This window comes from Mesocricetus auratus, unplaced genomic scaffold (assembly GCF_017639785.1).
Source record: "Mesocricetus auratus isolate SY011 unplaced genomic scaffold, BCM_Maur_2.0 Super-Scaffold_100013, whole genome shotgun sequence".
Taxonomy (NCBI): domain Eukaryota; kingdom Metazoa; phylum Chordata; class Mammalia; order Rodentia; family Cricetidae; genus Mesocricetus; species Mesocricetus auratus.
The window spans coordinates 79,096,243-79,121,760 of NW_024429196.1; the positions used below are offsets into that span (position 1 = coordinate 79,096,243).

Sequence of the window (25,518 nt, forward strand, 5' to 3'; positions counted from 1 at the left end):
TTTCCTTTCCTTATCTTAGAAACTGGCGTGCGGGGAGGGGGGAGGGAGGAGGGAGTGTCACTCAACCTCAAGCCCCACTCAGGTGCAAGCTTTGAAAACTTGGCCGCGTGCATGCATCCTGGAAGAAACCTGAGTGGGTCCAGAGGACGTTTCAGCTCCTGCTATCTGTGAGGACAGGAAGACTCGATAAGGAAATACAAAGAAACAACAGCCGACTCAGAGCTTCTTCTCATCCTTTTTTGTTTTTTACAGAAACACATCAGTAGGTGTGACTTTGCTTCCTCAGAGTCAGACCAGCGTGGTGGGTTCTGGAGGGAGAAGCATTAAGAGTCTGAGTGTAATTAACCATTGGAATTCATTAGTGGAAACTGCCAGGGTGCTTTGCTAATTCTGCACATTTAAAATTAGCCTTAATTTCTCGAAACAGAAGCGTGCTGGGTTTCTGCAGGTAAAGCGGTCGGGGTCTGCTCAGCTCCACTCTGCCCACTGGACAGCCTCAGGTTTTGCCACGTTCTCTGGGAGCTTTGCTCTCTCTGCAGCTCTGAGTGGCCCAATTCTGGTCTCCATGGCCAATCCTGTCTGTCTGTCTGTCTGTCTGTCTGTCTCTGTCTGTCTGTCTGTCTGTCTGTCTGTCTGCCAGAAAGAACGTAGGCAATAAGAAGATTCTAAACACTCTGGGATTCACTCGTTCAGTCACTTAATTTATTCATTAATACATATGGTTGGGTGCATGCGGCATGCCAGGGACTGCCATAGTTGCTGGGAAACGTGATGTGAACAAGGTAGACACGACTCTGCTCTCAGAAAGTCACGGTATAGGCTAGAGCTTGGGTGGAGAAACTTCCGTCAGCGGCTGGGTCAATGGCTTAGGCTCTGTAGGTCACAGGGCCTCTGCTGCTGAGACTCAGCTCTGCTGTAGCAACATCAAGCAGCAGAGACGATGTGTTCAGGGTGGGGACTTTGTGCCAGGATCATTTCATGCACACTCAGTGGGGGCAGGATTGGTCCTGAGCTGGGACTTGGTGACCCTGTTTCCAGCTGTGGTACCCAGCTGCATAGCACACTCACCTAAACCCGCTTCGTGGCTTAGTTTGCATGCAGAATGTCCTTTAGTGGCTCATGATTGCAGGATTGGTTTACGGGGTAGGGTGCTGTTTGCAGGCACTGGGGAGTTCATCAGGAAAAGAGGCCTTATGAGAAGTCATCAGGTTGCTGGGTTGACCTTTTCCAAAGAACTGTGGCAGCCCAACTCCTCCTCCTTAGCTGCATAGCCATAAGGTGAGCACAGTTGGCCTTCCGTGTGTTCCTTGCTGTTGGTGCGTAGAATCTCTGCCAGAAGTCTCAACAGGAGGGCAGTCTACTCATAGATTAGAATCGGGACCCTGAGGCCTTGAGTCAGGGCCAGCCTTTCTCTTTATGCATTGATCTTCTCTGTGATAATGCTGGGAAGCGAAGGTACCACCCACCTGGCTTCTAGAGAACATCTCTGCTGGACAGCAGCATCTGCATCCTGCTGTTGGAGTGTATTGACATTCCCAACCTGGGTACCAATGTGTGTATTAGCCAAGCATCCAAGATGGAGTCACCTGTGAGTGATCAGGTGATAGATGATGCTACACCTGCCTCTGCCCACATCCTGGGATGTTACAATTCCAGGTAGACTTAGATGGCCCCTCTCTGTCACCTTTTGTCTGCTAAGCTGTGTTCTGGAACATTTGATTGCACTGTGAAATCTGAGACCGTGTTAATAAAATCAACCTGGGTCCTGGGGGTGGAGCCAGCAACCAGTAGACAGGAATTAGCCACAGAGAAGCCAGGAAGATGGATGGAGAGACACGGGAAGGGTGTAGACAGGGACTTGGAGCTCCGTGGTCCTTTAGGTTTCAGACAGCCGGGGAGATGTGCTCTTACTTCGTCTCCAGCCAGAAATGAAGGTCAGCTGGTTGCTTCTTGGCCTCTCTGAGCTAGCAGGTTTTCACCCCAACATCCGACTCATGAGTCTTTGCTGGAAAATAGAATGGTAGAGAGTTAGTTAAAAACTGCATTTGACGGCAAGGGCAGAGCCAGTGCCTTTGGAACCAGAAATCCTGCCAGGTCAAGTCTGAGTAGCAGGGCACTGAGTATGGAGCTGTGGGACCACAGACAGTAGTTAAAATATCAGTAGATTTGGGTGTAGCCAAGTAACCAGTAGAAAAACAAGACTGAATTTGATGCTCAGACCTTCAACCAATCAGGAGCCTGCTGTACTCAGGTCTAATCTGGTACCCGTTTGTCTAATCTGTGGGATGGCAATGAAGTGTCAGAACCCATCTGTGCACCAGAGAGCATCGGTGATTTTATATACTTGTCTTCGGTGTTGACTGTTAAGTCGCTTTGTAGTAGAGAACTGTGGTGGTTTGAATGGAAATGTTTCTCACAGATTGCATTTGAACACCTGGTCCTTTGGCACTGTTTGGGGAGATTTGCATGATGTCGTCTTGCTGGGCAGTGTCTTCCCTAGACGTGAGCTTTTAGAATTTGAAGACTGACTGCGTGATGCCGTCTTGTTGGGTGGTGTCTTCCCCAGAGGTGAGCTTTCAGAGTTTGAAGCCTGGAGCCATTTCCAGTTGCCTTCTCAGCTTCACGCTCGCCGTTTGAGGTGCGAGCCCTCAGCTTCACGTTCCTGACACAAAGCGCCTGCTGATCTTCTCTCATCATGGACTCAAGTTCCTCTGGAAACGTAAGCCAAAATAAACTTTCTTCCTCAAGTTGCCTTATTATTTTTTTTATCACAGAAACAGGAAAGTAACTAACACAAGAAGCAAGGACAGAAGTGTGCACATGTGAGTGTGAGAAGCTGGGGGAAGTCATGGTCCTCATCTTGACAGATCTTATGGCTGAAACATTGTTGTTGGTGGTGAAATTCTATGCAGGCTCTAAGGTGCTCCCCAACCCCCATTCCTGCTGGGAAATCCCAACAGAGAGAAGATAAAGTGCCTGTTTTCCTAACACGGAGAAAATTTAGAAGGTTTTAGACCAGCTAAGGAGAGAATGTTGAGGGAAAATGAGGCTAGGAACATGCACATCTGTAATCCTACTGCTTGAGAGACAGTGCCGTCAGGGGACTGGGACCTGGAGAGGGAGGCATCACGATTAACAGATGAAAAAAGCCATTTGTCAAAAAACTCTGGAGACCTCTCCCATGCAGGGCTCATGAAAGAGGCAGAGAGTACTCAAACCACCTGCTTCCCGTGTGTAGGAAAAGGCAGGTACTGTGTAAGTGGCCTGTACATCTTACCACTCCTCCTGCAGAACACCACGGGAGCCTCTGACATGTCCAGCTGTCTAGTCCACTTCCATGCTCGGGGTATTCTCTTTCTTAGCAAACTGTCTCTGTCCCCACATCTATCTGAATGGTGCTGATTGAGTTCTGCCTTCTGAGACAGAGGACTTGACATCAGCAAGTGCTCTCTGAGCTGTGTTCCATGCCTGTGTCACCGAGACATGGAAACCATCCCCAGTTCGGGTTCATCTCGGACTACACGGTGAGACTCAAGCCATCCTGGGCTCTACTGAGACCATGTTCCCACCAAAGAAATATTCAGGAAGACAGAGTTGAAGAGGAACAAAAGAGACGCTAACTGTAGGCTTCTAGGACTCCTAGCATGCTTACAAGCCCAGCCTCTCGGTTTATCCTTGGGGGACAAGGAAGCTCAGGGTTTACAAAGCTGTACTGCAGAAGGAACAACTTAAATAAAAGTGTGCCTGTCCTCAAAGCAAGATATCCTGGTTAGACAGTCTCCTTAACCCAGCCTCAGAACTCATGTGGAACAAAAGCGAAGTTCATGCCTTGAATTCCTTACTTTTCTCTCTAAACATTTGACTCCGCCCTATGTCTCTATACCCAGGGTTCTGGAACAGTCACCTTAGCTCTCTACAGCAGGTCTTTCTCTCTACCCCCAGCTCCCCAATATTGACACGGAGACTTCTTATTAAATATGGAAGTTTGGCCTTAGCTTATGCTTGTTCCCAACTAACTCTTTTTTTTTTTTTTTTTTTTTTTTTTTTTTGGTTTTTCGAGACAGGGTTTCCCTGTGGCTTTGGAGGCTGTCCTGGAACTCGCTTGGTAGACCAGGCTGGTCTCGAACTCACAGTGATCCGCCTGCCTCTGCCTCCCGAGTGCTGGGATTAAAGGCGTGCGCCACCACCGCCCGGCTCCCAACTAACTCTTAAATTAACCCATTTATATTAATCTATGCTCCACCACATGGCTCATCACCTCTCCTCAGCACAGTGTGTCTGATTTCCTCCACACCTGGCTGGCAAATCCCACCCCTCAGATTCTTTTCCCTGAGCCCCCCTCTCTCCCCAGAAGTCCCTCTTATCCTCTCTTGCATAGCTATTGGCCATTCGGCTCTTTATTAAACCATTCAGAAGGTTCCTTAGGCAGGTGAGGAAGGGCAGACACATCACATCCCATAACAGCTCTCTATATCTGGGATTCTGGAATGGCTTTCCTAACCTGTCTACACTCAGGGCTCCAGAATGGCCATATGCATCCCGTCATCCCATCATAGAAAGTCCTACTTCATAAATAGCTCGTGAGTATTGTGTGAATCAAAGTATGAGAGCCCACTTCTTATAGAATATGAAACAGAGTCTTGAGTTAAAAGCTCGGAATGCTTGTTGTACAAATTCTCAGACCAACCAGCATGGAAAGGATACCCTAAATGCCCTTAAAAACCACATCAAGCCAACCTCAGTGGCAAAGGCCTGTAATCTCAGCTATTAGAGAGGATGAGGCAGGAGGATTAGCCCTAAGTTCTGCCTGCCTGGAGCCTGTAACAAAGTCAAGGTTAGTGAAACCCTGCCTCAAAATAAAAATAAAAATTAAATAGGTCAGTGGTACAATGTTTGATGAGCATGCCTAAGGCCCTCGGTTCAATACACAGAGGAGAAAGAGGGAAACGGAGAAGGGGAAAGAAGAAAAGAAAACTGAGACATAAAAATATCCTGTTGGAGTCACAGCAAGATCTATTTTATTTCATAGAAAAAATACACTATATCCCTACTTCAGTTTCCCCTCCCACCACTCCTCTGGCCCTTCCTCTCACTTCTCCTCTCCCTCAGATCAACTCCTCCTCTGTTTTCCTTTAAAACAATAACAACAACAAAAAAGAACAGGCCTCCAAGGATATCTGCAAAATCTATTTTAACTAAATTAGGCAATAATACTTTTTAAACTTAATTTAAAAATTATTTTATGTGTGTGGGTGTCTTACATGCATGCGTGTCTGCACGATGCGTGTTTAATGTCCTTCAAGGCCATAAAATGGCATCGGATGCCCCAAAGCTTGAGTTAACACACGGTTGTGAGCCTCCATTTGGGTGCCGGGAATTGAACCCAGGACTCTGGAATGTTGGCTTTACGGACGCTGTAACGATACGCGACACACAATTACGGAAAGTGAAGCTAAGTATTTAATGTAGAAAATTACTCACAAGATACCAAACCCCGAGAAGCCCAGCAGATCTCAGCTAGCGACTGGACCGGAAGCCGAACTCCAGGAAAAGAGAGTGAGACTTCCTGTGCGCTGTCTTTTATGCCTTCCCCCGTAACGCCCCTAGCCATGCCCAAAAGTGGGCTTGGCTAGTGACGTAGTTCCGCCTACGTACATATACGTCTTTACGTCCAGCCGTATACGTCTTTAGTCCTGCCTAAAGTGGGTGTGGTTAGCGGTGTGGTAAACCGCCCTTTTATTACCTCATCTGTATGCGCCTCTAGTAAGTCACATGTTTAATGGCGGCATAGACTTAGTAAGTCACATGTTTAATGGCGGCATCAGACTTCCTCCTACATGGAAGAACAAGCAGTGCTATTAGCCACTAAGTAATAATATTATTAATAATTATTAATAATAATATTATTAAGACACATTAAAGAAACAAAATCAAAGAAACAAGACATAGTAGATAAATATGTTCAACATATATGGACAGCCGAAGGAACTAATTTTCTGGATATAGAATGATGCCACACTTTATTAATTATTCACTCTAGGGATTCTTACCATCTTTCTGTCATGCACTGGGCCCTGTTCCAGGCACTGGTCTGGGACACAGTGGGCAGATGAAGCTCATGAGTCCATGTCGTCCTCACAACAGCCTTATGGAGTGGCTATTGAGGGAGCTGGTACTGGTTTAAAAGAGGGTGTCTTGTCCTTATTAAGAGTCCATACCAGGTCTCTCAGCAATCCTACAATGGTGCGTCCTCTCAATTGCACTCACTTGTGGAGAAGGCTGTGTCTAAGTACAGGGAAGGTGGTACGATTTCAACAGACACTCGCCAGGGAATAATTCATTCAAATATTTCATTCATCCCAAGGATTATGATGTTGCTATTAAAAAAGGGGGGCTCAGCTTTTATTTTCTGGTATGAAAAGATCCCAATACGTTTATGAAATTAATAACAGAGAGGAAGCAAACGCCAGGAGGACAGCGTAACTGCTTCCCACTTATGGCGAGCACAGGGTACACACAGCCAAAGATGCCGTGGAAGAAATTCCTCAGTAGTTCTGCTGAACTGAGACCCCAGGGTGAAGATGACCCTCTCAGTCATGTGATCTCATCCTTAAGAACACCGGGTGAACCTACTGCCCCTTCACTTGAAAAATAACGGTGTTTTATGAAGAAGCATCCCCCTGAGCCCATGGTGTATTTCTGAGAGTCATCTTGTATACTAAGATAGCCTAAGTTTCCACAAGGGCCGTGCTAGGGGGGCCAACTCCTGTGGAGTCCAAAGACAACTCAACAGACTGGAGTCTGGTGCTCTTGGTGTCTGGAGGAAGCCAGTGCTGGAAAGCCAGACACCAGTCCCATGCAAATACAGACATTCAATGCCGTGCCTGCTGTAGCGCTCAGAGTAACCCAGACAGCCATCTTTTCTGCACTAGGCCAGAGTGCCTAGAGGAACAGAGTGGATAAACCACATGTGATGTCTGTTATGGTTTTGTTTTGGTATGGTCTGGATTTGGTGTATATGGGTGCTTTTACTTTGTTTTGTTTTTTTGTTTTACTTTGTTTTTGTTTCTCTGAGAGAGTGTCTCCTTTGTATAAGCTTTGCCTGGCCTTTAACTTGCCGCTCTTCTGACTCAACCTCATGAAGGCTGGATCGCCCAGGAATGCAATATCAAATTTCCCTTTAAAAATGTGAAGACCGCTTTTTGTTCTCCAGGCCCCAGTGCAGAACTGACCCACAGACTGCAGTTTTGTCAGCATCTGCTGCACAGTGCTTTTGGGTTCAGGGGACTCCAGGGTGACTGTCTCCCTAGATGCTACTGTCACTGTTTGGCTGGTCCAAGCAGGTAGAAAATTTTACTGCCTAGTTGAAAGTGTCCTTGGGAATATCCCTCTTACTTCTACCTTCCTGGTATGAAAAATGAATGTCAACTCAGAAATGGAATGTGTAATTCTCTCTTACAATTTCTATTGGCCAGGCATGGGGGCACACATCTTTAACCCCAGCACTCAGGAGGTAGAGGCAGACGGATCTCTGTGAGTTGGAAAAAGTTTTGCATCTAAAATTGCTCTAAATAGTACAATCTATATTCAAACGAGTGTCACTTGTCCCTTCCCGACCTTCCCACAGGCTAAGTCTAGTTGTCGTCTGGGTGGTGGCATTAATTTGTCCCCCACCTAAGGTGGACTGCCACAGTTGCCTTCTATAGACCCAGGCTTCCTCATCTCCCCTTTGCTGACTGGTGTTAGGTCACATGAGCAGTCCTGCCTGCAGGTCTGAGAAGCCCTTTCCTGTTTTGTGTGTGAATACTCACAGCTCGTTTGCATGGGCATTCTAGAATGTCCATCCCTCCTTGGCAGTGGTCTGCCTGGCCTGCTTACTTGGCAGCAGTGTGTGGAGCAGAGTCACATGCGCGTGTGGAATGTTATGGCAGGGCCATCTGATAATGATAAACAGGCAGCTGGGAAGAGCATGGTTTTAAAAAAGAATGAGCACTCTGGCAGCAGCAGATTAGGGGGAAAATGATTTTAGAATTAGCCTTTGGCAAAAATGATAGGAGACTCCCAAGTATGATGGATGAGCATGTTGTCTGTGCAGAAAGGTAACAGAAAAACTCTGAGAGGACTAATTTATCTCACATGGACTGTACATGGGCCGATGCAGGACATAACAAGCCCCTAGTAGCTCTGAGTTCAGAGCGAGTCCACAGAGGATATGAGATGTGGTCCCGTAGAGCAGGTGAGTCTCCATTGTGAAGAGGTATCACTGTGTCCTACAGACTTGCCAAGCCATGTCAAACCACAGTGTTTCCAAACAGTCTAACACCAGCTTCCATGTCTGTAAAATAGAGCTACAGTGACAGCTCACACATCATGCAAGTCTCTAATCGTTAGGTTATAATTTTCTAATTCTAGTCAGAGCTCTGAGCCCAGGTACTTCCTCTTACTTGAGGGTTTGAGGATATTTTTTGTTTTCATTGAATCTTAGTACTATTCCATGCTATATATTGACTGTTCGATTCTCACAACATACTCTTGCAGGAAAGAAATGATCCAATACTCTAAAAGTGAGAACTCTCATAAGAAAAATGTTAATCCACCCACAAGGGCTCCCACAGGCCACACACGAACCCCCAGAAGACAGGCCTCTAGGAGTGTCTGAGATGGAGTTTCTAGAATAGGTTCATTGTATTGGGATGGTCCCCTAAGTGTGGGTGGTACCATTCTCTGGATCACCAAGGTCCTGGACTGGATAAGGAGGAGAAAGTGAGCCAAGCGTGAACACCATAACTCTGCTGCCTGCTTCTGTCACCTTGCTCTTCTCTGTCATGATGGACTTCTCAAATCATAAACCAAAACAAGCCCTTCCTTCGGTAAGTTGCTTCTTATCACAGTTATTTTCTTGTTGTTTGTTGTTGTTTGTTTCACAACAGGAAGGAAAGTAACTGAAGCAGAAGCCCAGGACACAGAGTATCCAGGATGGCAGGCAGCTGTAAGCCCAGGACACAAAGTATCCAGGATGACAGGCAGCTGTAAGCCCAGGACACAGGATATCCAGGATGACAGGCAGCTGTAAGCCCAGGACACAGAGTATCCAGGATGGCAGGCAGCTGTAAGCCCAGGACACAGGATATCCAGGATGACAGGCAGCTGTAAGCCCCCATCTCATAATGCCAAGGGAGATATGATTCCTGGAAAGTTTTGCGCACAGTTGAAGCCTCTGAATCCCTACTTAGACATGGAAGGCAAAATAAAAAAAATTCATAAAAATCATGTGTTTAAGTATTTTGCAGAATGGAAAAAACAATGAGAGCTAAGTTACTGAAACAAACTTTAGGAGGTAGAAAGCAAATTCCATGATCCAAGCTACCGCAGCAGGTACATGATTTTTCAATGGACAAACACAGGTGTGCAAAATAACTTTGATTTTCCCTTGTTTTCCTACAACTCGCTTCTGTCTTGAATTTTCTTTTCACTTAAAAGTTTAATCTAAAATATTCCCTATAAGATGCCACAGCCATGAAAGAAAACAATATGGTAGTTCCTTAAAAGTTTAAAAATAGAATGAACATCTGATCCAGCAAACACATGCAGGTAAAATTACGAGGCATCTAACAAAGCCAGACTCCTGTGGATAAAAGCAGGGCAGGTAGAACAGGGAAGGTCATGGTTAAGTGGTATGAAGCTTCATTTAAAGCCAGCAGAAGGACTCTGTGGTGACAAAACACAATGGGTCTCTGCTAACCCCACCCACACATGCTTACAAAGGTACATTTTTATCACAAACAGCATATTACACTTTATGAAAAATTTAAGAGCAAACATTTTTCTTTTTAAGTAAATATCTAAACTAAATTATCCCAGAGAACCCAGTAACTTGAGTATTTTCCTCAGGCCTTTTTTGTCCTTGTCCGTGGCTTCATTTAGACATGGGATGTCAGTGGGGGTGACACAGAAAGAGGATACGCCTGGTTGATGGTGAACTATCATGAAGAGACATCTGGTCACCCTTCTGGCTCTCAGACTCCTGGGGATCCCAAGCAAAAGATCCTTGGCAGTTTTTCCTCACTCCCTGATCGGGTCATCCAATCTCTCTGATGGACAGTTGGGTGGTTTCGATACTGAGGTACTGTTGTACACCTGTGACCACCCTTGCGCTTCCGTTGGTCATATTCCTAAAAGGGGACTGTGGCCATGGCAGCCTGAGCCTCAGAATACAAGAGCTGAAGAAGGTCGCCAGCCAGCATTTTTATTCTACCTTTTCTATGCTTACATTCACAAATTCTTAGGATTCAGTACAGTTGCCTGCGGTATATTTCTGTAGTGTGTGGTACTACTCTGAGGTCTGGAAGCAATAGGTTATCTATCCTCTAGCCCAGTCGTGTAGGTCCCTATCCAGGATGATGCTATCATGCAAGAATATAGCGAGTTGTTTTCAGAAACCATGTCTGGTGTGCAGCGTTTGACTGTACTAAGTCAGCGTCTGTATGTGTTTAGACTTAGCACATAGCACAGCTTTCTCACAAGTTTACCAGGTTACACACCCCACCAGTGTGACAGTGAGAGATAAGTGTTCCCAACGGTCCTTGACCCATGCTGTGTCCTTTCCGTGTGGCCCCTCTGGAGTCTGCTGAAGGAAGGTCACGTGCTATGCCTCTCTGAGGGCCAAGTTAAGCCCCTCTCTGTGGGTTTGCTCTCTACTTGACAACCTTCTACTGCAGAACGTTATTTTAACTAGGCAAAGATATGTTGCATTAGTGTATGCTGTGGAATGCAACCGTGTGAAGGTTGTTGTATTTGTTTAACTGTGTAAAGATGTGCTGCAGTTGTCTCACCCGGCCTGCCCGAGGCATCTGATTGGTCTAACAAAAAGCTGAATGGCCAATAGCTAAGCAGTAGAGGGATCGGCAGGGCCGGTGGGCAGAGGAGAATAAGTAGGAGGAGAAATCTCCAAAAGAACAAGAGGAGAGAAGGCGGAGAAGGAGGGGGGAAGAGAGGGACATACCCAGGGCCAGAAGCCAGGCAGCTTCTGACACGAGAAGAGGCAAAACATAGATGAAGAGAAACAGATTAGGTTATAACAGATTAGGTTAGGACAAGCGTAAGATACGGCCAAGCGTTGGTAACTAATAATAAGTCTCCGTGTCATGATTTTGGGACAGGTTGGTGGGGCAAAAGCCTGGCATGGTCTTCTTCTGCGTCTGCTGACACTTTCGTCCTTCTTTCTATTGGTATTTTTGCAGATTGATGTCATACACACACACACACATATACACACACACGAGGGATCGAGGGATGAAGGTCTATGAAATCCACGCTTTGTGCACATGACTCCTCGCTGCCCTCTCACTCTCTTAACAGTGTCTTTCATGGAAAGAAGTGCGTGTTGCCCCGGGGTCTGGCTCTCTTCCCCTCCCTTAGCAGCCACTGGCTTTTGTGTTAAGAACTGCTCACTGGCTGCGTCAAGAAAGGCATCTGAAAGCTTCACGGCCTCACTGTGCCCAGTTTCATCTGGAATCAATTTTTGTGTGTGTGTGTGTGTGTGTGTGCATGTTTGGGGTGAAACAGAAGCCAAGGATCATGTTTTTCTACGTGGGTATTCAGTCGGCCCAGCATTATTTATTGCAAAGGCCACCATTTCCTCGGCGAACTACAACACCGCCAGCCACCATGAAGCACAGTGCCGCCTACGCGGTCCCTTTGTGCTTGCCTGGCTGCTACAGTGGTTACCTTAGCTTTCCTCCTGTGACTACCACACTGCCATCCAAAACGCTGGTCTTCTGAGCCCCTGGCCCACACCAGCGTAGATCACCAAATGTGATTTCCGGTGTCCAGAAGGCCACTTAAACCAGGACTGAAGAACAAATCCTGCTTCCGATTCTGGCTATTGTATGATGCTTACCTAAAGCTCGGCGGAGGCAGATTATTAAATGGACCTGAATGAAGACTGGGTCCCTTACTTAGAAGCCCTGCATACTTAGTGGAAACTGTAAGCAATTACGTCAGAAAACATGCAGTCTTCATTTTTAAAAGCACTATTGTTTGCTTAAGGGAAAGTAAAAGCAGGGAACTAAGTTACTTTCTCAATTTTCAGATTTTAGGACTAGCAGAGGATAGAGGATTCTCTCCCCAGTGAGGGTAATTGTCCATGAGGGCAGTTTGTACCTGGGAGCAGGACCCATCATGTCCTGAAGGAAAGTTTATTTAATAAGCAATAAGGATTTGTTTATTTTTTAGATTACTGAGTCAGAGATAAAAATTGATCAAATAACATCCTGACTAAAACTAGTTTTAAAAACTTAGTTGCACTATAAACTAAAAGAGATGTATATGCATGTGTGTAAATATATACATATATGTATTATGTGACTATATATTTTATATCTATGTAATATATCTATTTATTTTTATATAAATTCTTAAAAGGAAGGGCACGTTGGAAGTTTTCATTAATATGACCATTTACTGATGTGGCAGTTTGAACAGGAATGGCCCCCATAGGCTCATAGATTTGAATGCTTGGTCATAATTAGGGAGTGACATTACTTGACAGATATTAGGAGGACTGGCATTGTTGGAGTAATTGTAGACTTTTTGGAGGAAGTGTGTCACTGGGGGTAGGAACTGGAGTTTCAAATGCTCGAGCCAGGCCCAGAGACCCCCCTCCCTCTGCTCTCTTCCTCTCTCTCACGCTCTCGCTCCCTCGCTCTCTCTTTCTCTCTCACACTCTCTCTCACGCTCTCTCCCTCCCTCTCTCTCTCTCTCACTCTGGCTCTCTCGCTCTCTCTCTCACTCTCTCTCTCTCTCTCTCTCTCTCTCTCTCTCTCTCTCTCTCTCTCTCTCTCTCTCTCTCTCTCTCTCTCTCTCTCTCTCTCTGCCTGCGGATCTGGATGTAGAATTAATTCTCTGTTACCTCTCCAGCACTGTGTCTGCTTGGGTGCTGCCATGATGACCATGGACTACACTTCTGAACCGTAAGCCACCCCAATTTAATGTTTCCTTTGTTAAGAGTTTTCACGATCATGGTGTCTCTTCATAGCAATAGATCAAGACAGCTAGTAAAAGCCAATGTAAGCAATGTTTACACCACTTAGATTATACTGTTGGTCACATCATATTCAGTAACATCATAGTGGAAAACCCTTGCTTTTAAAGGTAGGACTTTTCACACCAAGTAAAGGTCTTTAATCTTAAAGACACAGAGCTAACCTGATTGTTGGTGAGCTTTATGTGGGCTGAGTAGACACCAATAGTTTGGTTTTAGATACATTTTCCCTTTAGTTTAAATTGGACGAGATAAGAGCACTGAAGAAAGTAACTATCCTTAAAGAAGAGCTCATGGATATCAGACAATTTTTTAACTCCTTAATGTTGTAACTATGCTAAAATTTATTTTCCAAATATATTATCAGTTATAATTATGTAGCCAAGTTTACAGCATGTAGGGGAAACTTACCTAGATTTGAATGCTAATGTTGGTGGACACCATGTCTCCTATAATCCATACCATACAAAGGAAACTTACTTAACAAATATATATCATTATATATATATGTGTGTGTGTGTATTACAGTCTTAATAAAAACTTATATTAATGTTTATGTATTAAGAATAGTTTTGAAAAGTCCCATATCAGTTAGTTCAAAAAGATTTATAATATACATCCCCAGAGGCAACTCAACATAATGCATTTTTAGATTCTCCTATATTTTCTTTAACAGGTGATTATTATGTAAATAAAATAAGTAATTTAAGACCTGTTTAAAAAAGAAATTCTTAGTAAAATTTCTATGTTTGGTGTCAAATTTTATAGCCCAGTGAAGCTTTTCTCATATGAGTGAATGTTGTTTTATATAATCAAATAACATTTTAGAGACTTATAAAACATTTAACATGCCATTTAAATGGGCATTTGGAAAGTAAATGAACACTTCGGTTCCTCAAACCTACTTAAAAGGCATACTCTAACATGTCCCCTAGGTACTCATATTCACTTAGGCACACACACACACACACACACACACACACCATGTTAAGGAATGTCAAAACAAAAACAAAATTAAAAAGACATAAAAATGGTAAACATTCCATCTCTCTGTTTGTAGGGAATGGGGTTAGCTCTGAGGAGCCTGTCAGGCTGCCTCTGTCTGTCTGTCAGTTTGCTGAGTACCTTCACTCCTGTGAACTGGTCCTGTCAGGGTTCTTTAGCATCAAGAGGGCAGCTGGTATCCAACAGTTGACTGATGCTGTGTGGCCTGGTGTCCCTGTGTCATTGAAGACCTTGGAGCCACCCTGAAAGCATCAACTCTCAGCCTTTACAATTTTATCTCGCCACCATTGATTCTTGTCTCACAAAATACAAACATTAATTTTAAGTGGACTCAGATGCTATAGTTTAATAGTCTATTTACTTCTGGTATTGAAACAAAAGCCATCAGCCTTACTTGTAGCCAGCTCCTCACTAAGTTCTTCTGACTTTCAAATTCTTTTGAGTTTTTTTATGTACATATTCATCTCTTCAAACAATGAGCGTATTTTTCTTTTCTAGCCTTTTTAAGGGTTTTACCTAATTTTCCTGGCCATCTCACTCCCTAAAATATCCAGTCTTCCCTGAATCATAGACTGTGAGTGTCTTTGTTTCATTACTGGTCTCAGCGGGGGACATTTTTCATATTTCACTGTTAAATATGGTGTTTATGTAAGACTCCAAGAAAGCCCTTTTTCAGATTAAAAAGCACTTCCCTGTTTCTAGTTTGCTAGGAGGAGTTTGTGTGTGTGTGTGTGTGTGTGTGTGTGTGTGTGTGTGTGTGTGTGTGTGTGTGTGATGCCTACTGGACTCTGATTTATTCTTTTCACCAAACCCATGCTGTAATTTCCTTCCACTTCCATCAATGTGGTGAGCTGCCCCGACTTTCTGAATGTGAAACCACTCTTAGGCATCAATTGAGTTGCCAGTGTTTCAAGATTTTTATACAGTGCTCATGAGAGAAACTGGTGTGTAATATTCTTTCTCACTGTGTCCCTGCCAGGGTCTGGCATCAGAGCGCATTCGTCCTCCGAGAACCGGCTTGGGCACACGCCATCCTCTCTCATCGAGGTCCACGTTATTTCTTCCTTAAACGTTTGGGAAGACTCACTAGAGAAGGCATCTGGGCCCAAAGTTGCTTTTCTGGAAAGGAAGTGTTCAATTTATCTAGGAAACAAAATTTATTTAGATTTCTCAGCTTCTTGGGTCAGACTTGGCAACTCGTGGTCTTTGAGGGAATTTGTCCATTGCAGCCAACCAAGTCTTCACATTTCTTGGAGTAAAACTGCCGTTAGTAGATGCTCTCGAGAGCTTTTTAGCTTCTGTAGAATGGATACCAATGCCGCTTTATTTGTGTTAATGCGGCTCCCTTTCTCTTTCATGACTGTGCCTAGCAGGCTGCGGGTCTTTAGCTCCCGTGGTTTCCTGGTCATTTAAATGCTACAGCTTCATGAGTATGGCTCATGTTGCTGACGTCTGTCTCGCTTCCCTACCTCTGGTTTCTATGTTACCCTTTGCCCGCTTGCTTGAGTTGGAAGCTTACAATTCTGTATTTTAGAACTTTGTGTATTTATTCTCTTCTTGAAAGTGCTGGCGACAATCCTACTCAACTCGAGAACAAAATGTGCCCTGTTATCTCTTGTCCCATTTTCCACATGCAGCATCTGTGTCCTAGCTGGCCACAGAACGATGGGGTTTTCTATTCTGTTATCTGTGTTTCTATTTTTATCAGTTACAGGACCTCCAATTGTCCGTCTCTGTATAATCGGCTCCACTTCCCTTTACACGCAGGTGCCTTCCTGCTGGGTGCTTGGAAAATTCAGTGATGTTAATGTTTGTCACTAGGAAATAGTTTGCTTTATGGTTAGGAATGTTTCTTGACTCAGTTCCCACTTTGTGAGGTTAGTTGGGCTCTGTGTACATCCTTCCAATTGTGTTCAATGTCATCTCTGTGGAGTTTTGCATTTGGGCAGAATATAATTTGGGCTTTTATAATTTCATTCTGTCTGATAACCTGGGGCTTTTAACTTGGTCCATTTCATTCATTGTACTTATAAATATATTTAAAGTCACTGATTTATTCTTGAATTTTTGTTCATCTGTTTTTATTTGTTGATTCCTTTGACTTCTTTGGATTAAAAATCTTTTTCCTCTAAAGCTGTTCGTTTTACATGTTCTTTTTGTTTAAATTGTCATCCTATGGATGAAACATAAATTACATCAATTATTTTTGCCGAGCTACTAGTGATTACTTAATAATGTGAATTAATTTTTACTACCTCTCTGAAAAATTACCTCTTATTCTTCTAAAATGTGACCATCATGCATTTGACTCTATGTCACATGAAGACTGCTACTTTTTCTTTTCTGTATGTTTTTATTCATCCTTGAGGATTTCATGCAATATGCCTTGTCATGTCTAATTAATATTTATGTATATTTTATTTCTTTGTTCTTTATACCTTACTCTGAGCATATTTCAGTGTTCCCTGAAAGAATTTCTCTTCAGTGTATCTTGTGATAAATGTCAGCTGAAAACAAATCTGACTTTTGTCTCTTTGCAAACATCTGCTTTCATTGTTTGATTTGTGTTCTAAGTAAGCATCTTTGTGGAGTATGGTGGGGTTTGGGGTAGTCTCTATATTGTATCTCATCAGATGGGATGTTTACCAAACCTATCCCCTCAAACGTTCATTAGCTCTTTGTAGAGAAAATGTTCACAGCCCTCCTCTCCAGCCCTCTCTGAAAGACACTTCTGCAGGGAGCATCCCGCACATCAGTTTTGCAGTTTCAAAGATGTCACTCTGCTGCCATCTGGCTTCCGTCATCTCAGATGAGAAGTGTGTTGCTGACCTCATTGCTTCACCGCCGAGGAGTGTCACTATCACCTGAAGTGCTTCAGGATTTGAATTTCTGTTAGCCTAGTTCTACTGACTTACAGACAATATCTGCATCCTCCCTCCTCCCCTCTGCCCCTTCCTCTCCTTCTCCCTCCCCTCCTCCTCTCCAGTTTAACTAGAGTTTTATACTGACTCAGTTTTACAAAGCGTACGTTTGCATTTATTCTGCCTTTAAATACACTAAGTTCTACAAAACACATACATAGTTTTCAACTGTAGACGTCTCATTAAATCCCCTTTAAAAGATCTAGTTGGAGGCCAGGTCTGATGTCAGTTATGCAGATCTCAAGCCTTTTTATATAAAATGGCATCTTCCATACTGTTTGCATGTGATCTACAATATCCTTCAATATTCTTTAAATTTTCCTTTTTGTTGCTTAAATCTATTAGTACAGTGTAAAGACATTGTCCTTTTGCCTCTGACTTCTGAGTGCCAGGCTTGCAAGTGTGCGTCCCCATGCCCACGGTCAGCCCACCTTGAGTTAACTTTTGTACAAAGCTAGCATCTTCACCCCCCTCCATGTGATCATACTGCTGTGGCACTGTTTATACCTCCTCCCCCACTGACTTTGCTAAAAATCAGTTATGCGTGCATGCATGGCTCTGTTTCTGGTTGCCCATTCCACAGATTAATTTTACTGTACCTCTAGCTCTTGAGAAACATTTTGTTACTGGAACATTGTGTTTGGAATTAATTTGGTAAAAACTATCTTTAGCATATTGCTTTTGATTTTCAAGATTGTTTTAGGTCTCCCGTCATCTGTATCTCTTCATAGAAGCTTTACATTATATTTGGAGATCACTGGGATAGTGACGGAATCTAGCACTTTGGATGCGTCATTCAACCTATGAACACAATAAGCTGTTATAGTTGTGCATGTCTTTTGTTTGTTTGTGTTACACGACAGGATTTCTCTGAGTAAGTCCTAGCTGCCCTGCAATTAGCTCTGTAGACCAGGCTGGTCTTAAATTCAGAGATCTGCCTGCCTCTGTCTCCCAAGTGCTCGGATGAAAGTCATGGGCCACTACCACCCAGTTTATATATGTTTTTAAAAATTTTATTTTGGAAGTGTCTCATAATCTTCAGTGTATGTGTCATATAGATATTTTTAGATACGCATCTTATTTCAGTGTTTTAGAGTAGACTAAAAGGGGCACTGCACCTTTAAGTCAGTCCCCCACTGCTTCCTGACTTGTGCTCGTGAATTCATTTTAGGTTCTGGTATATTTTTCAACACAAGGAGCCCTACCAACTGCAAATGAGATGATTCTACTTGTTTCTCTACTATTGTTATATGCTTTGCCTTTCTTGCCATAAATGACAACTAGAGCTCATGCTGCGGTGCCGTAAGAGAGGGCACCTTTGTCTTGGAGCTGAGGTGTTGAGCTTTTGTAACTTTTAAATATGATGTTGGCTGATGGTTCTTATAGATGTTCTAAATGAGAAAGCCCCTGTCTACTCCTGGCTAGATGAAAGACTTTTTTGTGTGTGTCAAGAATGATTCCTACTTCACTGTGGGAGAAGAAACTAAAAGGGATACAATCAAGAAAGAAGTCGCAGTGTCCTGACTTGAAGATGACCTGATTCTTTATTTAAGCATCCTCTGAAGATGCCATCAAACACTACAGCTCCTTAACACCTCCAGAAAGGTGACAGGGTTCAGAGTCAACACCACTGGCCTCCCTACATGCCACTATCCAAACATTCTGAAAAGGAAATCAGGGACCTGATCCCATTCACTATAGCTACACAAAGATAAAAAAATAAGAATAAACCTAACTGAGGAAAGACCTTGTCTCTGTGGTAAACACGACAACCCTTGTGTCTACAGACAATCTGATGGAGGTAACCCCTCAATTAAGGTTCCCTCTTCTCAGATGATGCTGATTTATATAAAATTGACAAAAAAATCATTAACCAACACAGACATAACCAACACAGACCTCAACAATGAATATGTTAAGACGCTGAAAAGAAATGAGAAAGGTACCAGAAGACTGAAAGACCTTCTATGCCATAGACTGGAAGAGTAACTGTGAAAATGTCCCTCCTACCAAAGCAACCTGCAGGGATTTAACATATCCCCAAACAAAAGTCCATGACAATTCTTCACAGACAGAGAAAAAAATCTTAAGACTTATGGGGAACCAGAAAAGATCTAGGAGAGCCGAAACAACCCTTACCAAGCAGAATTAGATGGAAGGCATCACCATTTCTGATATCAAGCTAAACACCGTAGCAACAAAAACACCGTGTGGCACAGACACAGATGTGTAGTAGAATTGAGGACACCGATGCAAGTCCACACAGCTATGGCCACTTGGTACTTGACGACAATTCAAAAGAACAGACGTCAAAGAAGCACAGCGCCTTCAACAAAGGAAGCATATGTTACAGATGCTATGTGTTTTCAAGCGACCCGTGTAAGTCATTTATATTTAAGAGTAACTTTGAAAGTTGGAAGTTAGTTCTTTATTATTTGCTCAGTTTTATCCCCTGGATTTCTCCCCTGTGTTTCTTTCCTTACCTTCCTAAGTTCCTTAAGCATATTTGCCACATCCATTCTTGACTTAAGAGCAGCATTTTGAAATATATAATTTTGATGCCGTCTTTAGTGAATGTTGCGGGTGCCACCGTAGTCATACCGACCTTACCACAGTCAACTGGTGTTGGCGCTTCATTATATCCAGTAAAGGTGAAATTCCGTTTTTCTTTAGTGCTCTATACCTTCCCCCACTTAAAGTGTAATTATTTTGAGTTTTTCTCTGTAAACATTAAACACCATAGCAGATGGTGTTGTAAGTTTGCTTTGACTACCACATGTGAGTTAAGAAAATAATCAAAATAGACTGTGGCATTTCTCTCTATTTTTCATCCACTCTGATGCTCCTCTTTCTCTCCTAGGGTCCACATCCTGTGCTGAGGTAGACCCCCTCAGTCCCCTCTTTGGGGCGGTGCTATCAGCAGTCCGCACCTGTTTTCCTGTGGTTAAGGATGCCTTCACTCAGGCCCTGTTCCTGGAGAATATTTTTAATAGATACACAATTACAAAGCTAACGGTTTATTTTCATTTTTCAGTTTGAAAAACGGAGCAGCTTCCTGTGTGGTTTCAAATGTGAGCTGGGACGTCTGTCATTCATGTCACCATTCTCCTGAAAAGCCACCAGTCATTTCCCTCTGGCTACTTTCAAGGCCTTTGTCTTTGCTTTCAGATATCTAATTACAGCATGTTTTGTACCTTTTAATCATCTTTATTCTGCTTGTGGTCCTAATAACCCCTTGAGTCGGTGGGTGTGTCTTTCATCAAATACGAGAAATCTGCGTGAAGTCTACTGAGCTCTCGTGGCAGTCATAAAGTAGCCCGTCTAGGGTAGCGCTCTCGTTTCTTCTCATTGCTTTGCATTGTGATAACTCCTCTTGGATTCCATTTTATTTTATAACTTCTAAGCCTTTGCCGAGACATACTTTCATCAGTTCAAGAGGACTGATTATCGCCTTTGATGCATGCTTGCAATGACTTTTTTTTAACAGTCTTTTTGGAGGAGGCACCATTGTCTTTATTTTCACTGTTAGCAACCGTTGGTTGTCTTCATCGTTTGTGCTATGATTCTCCTGACTCTTGGTATGTCTGTTTGCTTCTTACTCTATCTCAGATATAATGAATGTATTTGTCAACTCAGGATCCCATTCAACTCATCTTTGGGGAAAGGTGCTAGCTCTGTTAAGGTGTGAGAGCATTGAGAGTAGAGCACAGATTCCCAGCACACGGACTCACTGCACGGATCTCAGCTTTCCGGGACACGTTCTCAGTGAGTGGCGTTATTCCACCACACACTCTGGCCTGAGAGTTCTACATCACCCACGCCCCTATCTGGCTTCAGAGCCACCAGGAAGAAAGACAGCGGAGGATCGACTCCCGCCGTGTTGTTACTGAAAGGTGAGCACAGAATCTCAGCCCCCTGCCAAGTCCAGTGGGGGATCAAGAGGAGGGCCAGATAGCAATGCTCAACTGTGCTCACCCAGCCTTGAACACTCCAGGTTGGGGCAGAGTCTCTGCTCCTCCCTGAGCTGGGCTGGTAGGGTTAGGGAGGCAGAAACAGTGGGGGCCACCTGCAGCCCAACACATTCTTCTCTCTGGCTGAGGTCAGGTGGGGTGAAGGCTCCACTACCCCTGGGCTCTCTACATGTGGGTAGGGTTGAGGTCAGGGCACAGATGTACCTATTCTCCTTGTTCATCTTCTCTGAGCATTTAGAGCAGAGACGTACCCCCGGACCCTGCTGCAGGGATATAGTAAAACTAAGCAGTGCTAGCTTTTTCTCAGTGACTTGGAGGTCACATGCCGCTGTTGTGGGTGACAGTCAGGGCTCGGCTCCCCCACAAGCGCCACTGACACAGCCCTTGACTGAGAATTTGTGGGGTTTCACCTCACTAGGCAGTGGGTAAGAGAGCATTTGTGCACTGAACGGTTCTCTAACCACCGCTGCTTCTTGGGCAGGAGGATGGATGGTTAATTCTGTGCCGGTCCTACATACCCCACCGACGAATCGGAGCATACCGCCTCATTTGAATAGGGAGTGAGGATTTTACAAGATAAATTCCCCTACAAACCCCAGAGGAACCTTGGAGAATGTTTAGTGTGTTTTTCGCTTGTGTTTTGCTAGAGAGCAATGGGCATTGTCTAAGGATTTCTATTGCCTTCTCCAGTCCCTCTTTCACCAGGGAAGAGTGATTTTGTCTGAGCTTGCTGTATGGACAGTTAGAAGCTTCTAGATCCTCCCTGCCAGGTAGATTTGGGAGCAATCAGGGAGCTCACTTGTTCTTGAGATCTCAAGGATCCTGGGACCTGCTCTCTTTTCACGTTTTCAAACTCTTCTTTGATGCGTGGTGCCTTGGGTCTTGGGCTTTTGTTTTGTTTTGTTTTGGATTTTGGTTTTTGGTTTTTATGGAGAGGACCCAATGGGCTATATGTATCACAGAGGAACCAGGGATCTCAAGTCAATCAGTTTTAACTGTACATTTAGATCAATCACCACACACCTATTTACCTACTCTTCCTGGTCTTCCTTGCAAGCTGGGGGGGGGGGCGGTGACACTTTGATTTCTCATACAATCTATTCCAAGTGCAATATTCGTGAAACAGTATTTTAGTAAATAAATTTTATTTAAAAAATAAATGAGGGCATTGGTGGCGCACACCTTTAATCCCAGCAATCGGGAGGCAGAGGCAGGCAGATCTCTGTGAGCCAGCCTGGTCTACAAAGAGAGTTCCAGGACAACCTCCAAAACAATGCAGAGAAACGCTGTCTCGAAAAACCAAAGGAAAAAATAAATAAAATAAAAAATAAGTGATACAAATACCATCACCATGGTTAATTACTGGTTGCAGCGTGATGTGCCGGCCACCCAGCTATAAAGCGCTGTGCGTAAATGGCTCATAGGGGCCTGTATGAGTTTTACTCCACAACAATGCTATCAGCCACCGGGCCACTCAACAGACGCTTCTACTGTTTTGCTTTTACTAACTTCGTTTCTGCTTGTTTGCCTCTGACTGTGTTTAAGTAAACATCCAGCACAATCCTGACTGGCTTTGAAACTCGCTGTGTTGGGGAGGCTGAACTTGGGTGTCTGCTTCCCACCGCCTGCGCTGGGCAAGCGCTGGCATTACAGACAGACACTACCCCACCCCCCAGCTGGTGTTTCACTGTGTTCTGAAGAAACTTCCCAAGGTGACCGGTGTTTGATAATTGTGGCGTGATGTAGCAACTGTCCCCACTTCGGGAAAGGACCTGCGTTAGTCGGGTCGATACTTTCATAAACAGCTTAGAAGAGGAGGTGAGGCCCGAAAGTCAAGCTTGAACAGCAATAGCTATCTGCGGATTGCTTGCTGCATCTGAGGGGCGTGGCAGGGGGTGGTGGCGGGAGCCAATTAAATTTCTCATTGTTCCGACTAGAAGGCTATGAGCAGGAGCCAGAGCTTAGCTCACGGACAGTAAAGAGGCACCAAACGAGGGTCGAGGGGAAACAGAAAATGAGAACGGAAAAAGCTCATATCTTGGGACTTGGGAGTGGGCTGTAAGCCCTCTCCCATGCTTTCCCGTGTCAGGACCAGGGGCATTTCCTAATGCAGGAGGCGCTGTGGGAGAGGGTGAGAAGCATCACCGTTCCATTTCCAGAGACCCTGAGACGGGCTGCTGCACACAGGCTCGGCAGGGTTCCGGTCCCGTGGCTCTTCGCCTCGTTTTAGGAGCTGATCTTTGCTCCCGTTACCCTACTTTAATGATGGCGTGTGTCGTACCGGCTTACGGCTCAGCGCCCCTGAGCACAGCTGTGCTGGGTGAGGTCGAGATACACGGTACCTTAGCGCTCTAGGTTGCAGTTCATATCGAGGAGGCACTGTGTGCGTGTGTGTGTGTGTGTGTGTGTGTGTCTTTGTGTGTGTCTGTCTGTATGCCTCTGTGTGTATACATTTCTGTACCTAAGTGTCTGTGTGTCTGCTTTGTGTGACTCTGTGTATGTATCTGTGTGTGTCTGTCTCTGTCTATGCATCTATATGTCTGTCTGTGTTTGTGTGTCTGCATGTGTGTATGTGTCTGTGTGTGTGTGTCTATGAGTCTATATGTCAGTATGTCTGTGTCTGTATATCTATGTGTGTGGGTGTCTATGTCTCTGTGTCTATGCATCTGTATTTCTGTGAATGTGTGTCTATGTGCCTATATGTCTGTCTCTCGCTGTCTCACTCTCTCTGTCTCTCTCTGTGTGTCTCTCTGTATGAGTGTGTGTCTGTGTGTCAGTGTGTGGGTCTATCTGTCTGTGTACCAGCACATACACACACGCAGAGTCAGAGATCAACTTTCTGAATTTGGTTGTCTCCTTCCCCGTGCATTGAACCCAGGTTGTCAAGTCTGGCCGCTTTGAGCCACTGAACCCTCTTACTGACCCAGGAACATAGTTTGGACTCTGCCTTCAAAGTGTTTGGCTGACGCCTACCTGCTGCTACAGTACAAACTATCTTCTCTTCTTCCGTATTTTCTTTTGTTCTTGGCTGAGCCATATCCTTGACAATCCCACTATTCCTCTTGGGTGGTCCGCCACTGTCCTTTTCTGTGTGGCCTCAGTTCTAGGACTCTGGACAAACTAATCTCTACATAGCATCCAAGGCAAGCTTGTTAAAAACAAACCAGATCATTATCCTGTGCGCCTCAGTGTCTGCAGGTTCCGCATCTATGGGTTTATCCAACCACAGATGCAATGTGTTTGGGAAAAAAGAAGCGCCCTATTTGTGGAGACACAGTGGGCTACTGTTCTTGTACTATTCCTTAATGGTGACCACAATCCTGATGGAGACTACTTAAGAAAGGAAAGCTTCATCTGGGCTCATGGTTTCAGAGGTTTCTGCCTATCACGGTGCGGTGAGATCAACTCGGTCCACTGTGGCAGGAGCATGATGAACTCAACTAATCTTATTTATTGCTAATGAAAAAGATACACTGTGCTCAACATCAGCTGCACTTATCGTGTCTCCCAAAGTGTCTTTGAAGAGCTATTCCTTTTACGTATCCACACCATGATGTCAAGATCTGTAATTTTTCATGAGCACACATCATACCTTCTTGGTGGTGCTGCCACAGGTTATTATCCAGGCATATGCACAACATCTTCCAGAGCCTTTGAGCGTGGAGTGCTGCCCGACTGTTTGGTTCTGACACAAAGTAAACAGAGTAAAGCTCTCAAGTGGAGCCTCTCTTTACTAACCCCTGGCCCTGGCTCAGCCTTCCGAGTTACAGGACTGTGCTGCGACGCTCTGTGCTGAATCAGCGGGCCCCATGCCCACCGTTTTCCCACTGACTACGCCAGGTCTGCTGCCCACTTCCCTCTGGATCATTAACAGCAAGGACATGAAGGAAAAAGAGCTCCTGCCATTGGCTGTGTCTGCTGCGCTGCCTCCTCTGGGTCTCATTCCTGTGTCCAAGCCTGGCTTTTCTACTGCAGGGTGGGTGGCCTCTTAAATATGGCGACTCCCGGGAGACAGAACTCAAGACCAGAGTCAAGAACAAATAGCAACAAGTCCTTGCTGCTGCCCCGCTCCAGAAGTGACCCTGGCACTGGCTCCCGGGAGCCTCAGATCCACAGTGGCCGCTTGTCTTGGTTTTATGGAGCTCTTTGCTGGTTTATCAACGCATACTTTCCGCAAAGCTAGATTGTGTGCTTGGGTGTTGCTGACAACCTAAGCCATTTCTCTGGCTTCTTCTGAAGTCAGACTGATGGCCTTCCCTCTGGGAGGATGGTCTGTGCTAGCCCTACCTCCCTGCTGGTTCGGTGGAGGAAGCTCGACCAGAGTGTGACTCACAGGCTTCCTTTTGTCAACAAAGAATACAGATGAGCTTCTGCTGAGCCAAAATGAGTGCACAGCTGTGTGCTGGGTTCTCGTTCCGTCACAAGCTCTTCGTTTTGTGGACAGGGACCAGCGGGTCACGGGACAGTGGAGCTGGCCTGAATCCTGCCCAGAGAGAAGGGAGGGCCCGGCCTGTCCTCGTTGACTGTGTAGGGGAAGGTGGGGGCGAATGGAAAGAGGAAATTCTCCTGCTTTGTTCTG

At 44.7% G+C, this 25,518-nt stretch overlaps 1 long non-coding RNA gene across 1 annotated transcript in view; it reads right to left on the reverse strand.

Moving 5' to 3' along the window:
- Window positions 1–684: 684 nt before the first annotated feature.
- Window positions 685–25,518, reverse strand: part of LOC110342508 — a 31,767-nt gene continuing 6,933 nt past the window's right edge. The window contains exon 3 of the long non-coding RNA XR_002384609.1: window positions 685–2,005. This is a non-coding gene — a long non-coding RNA (uncharacterized LOC110342508). The remainder of the gene's footprint in view (window positions 2,006–25,518) is intronic.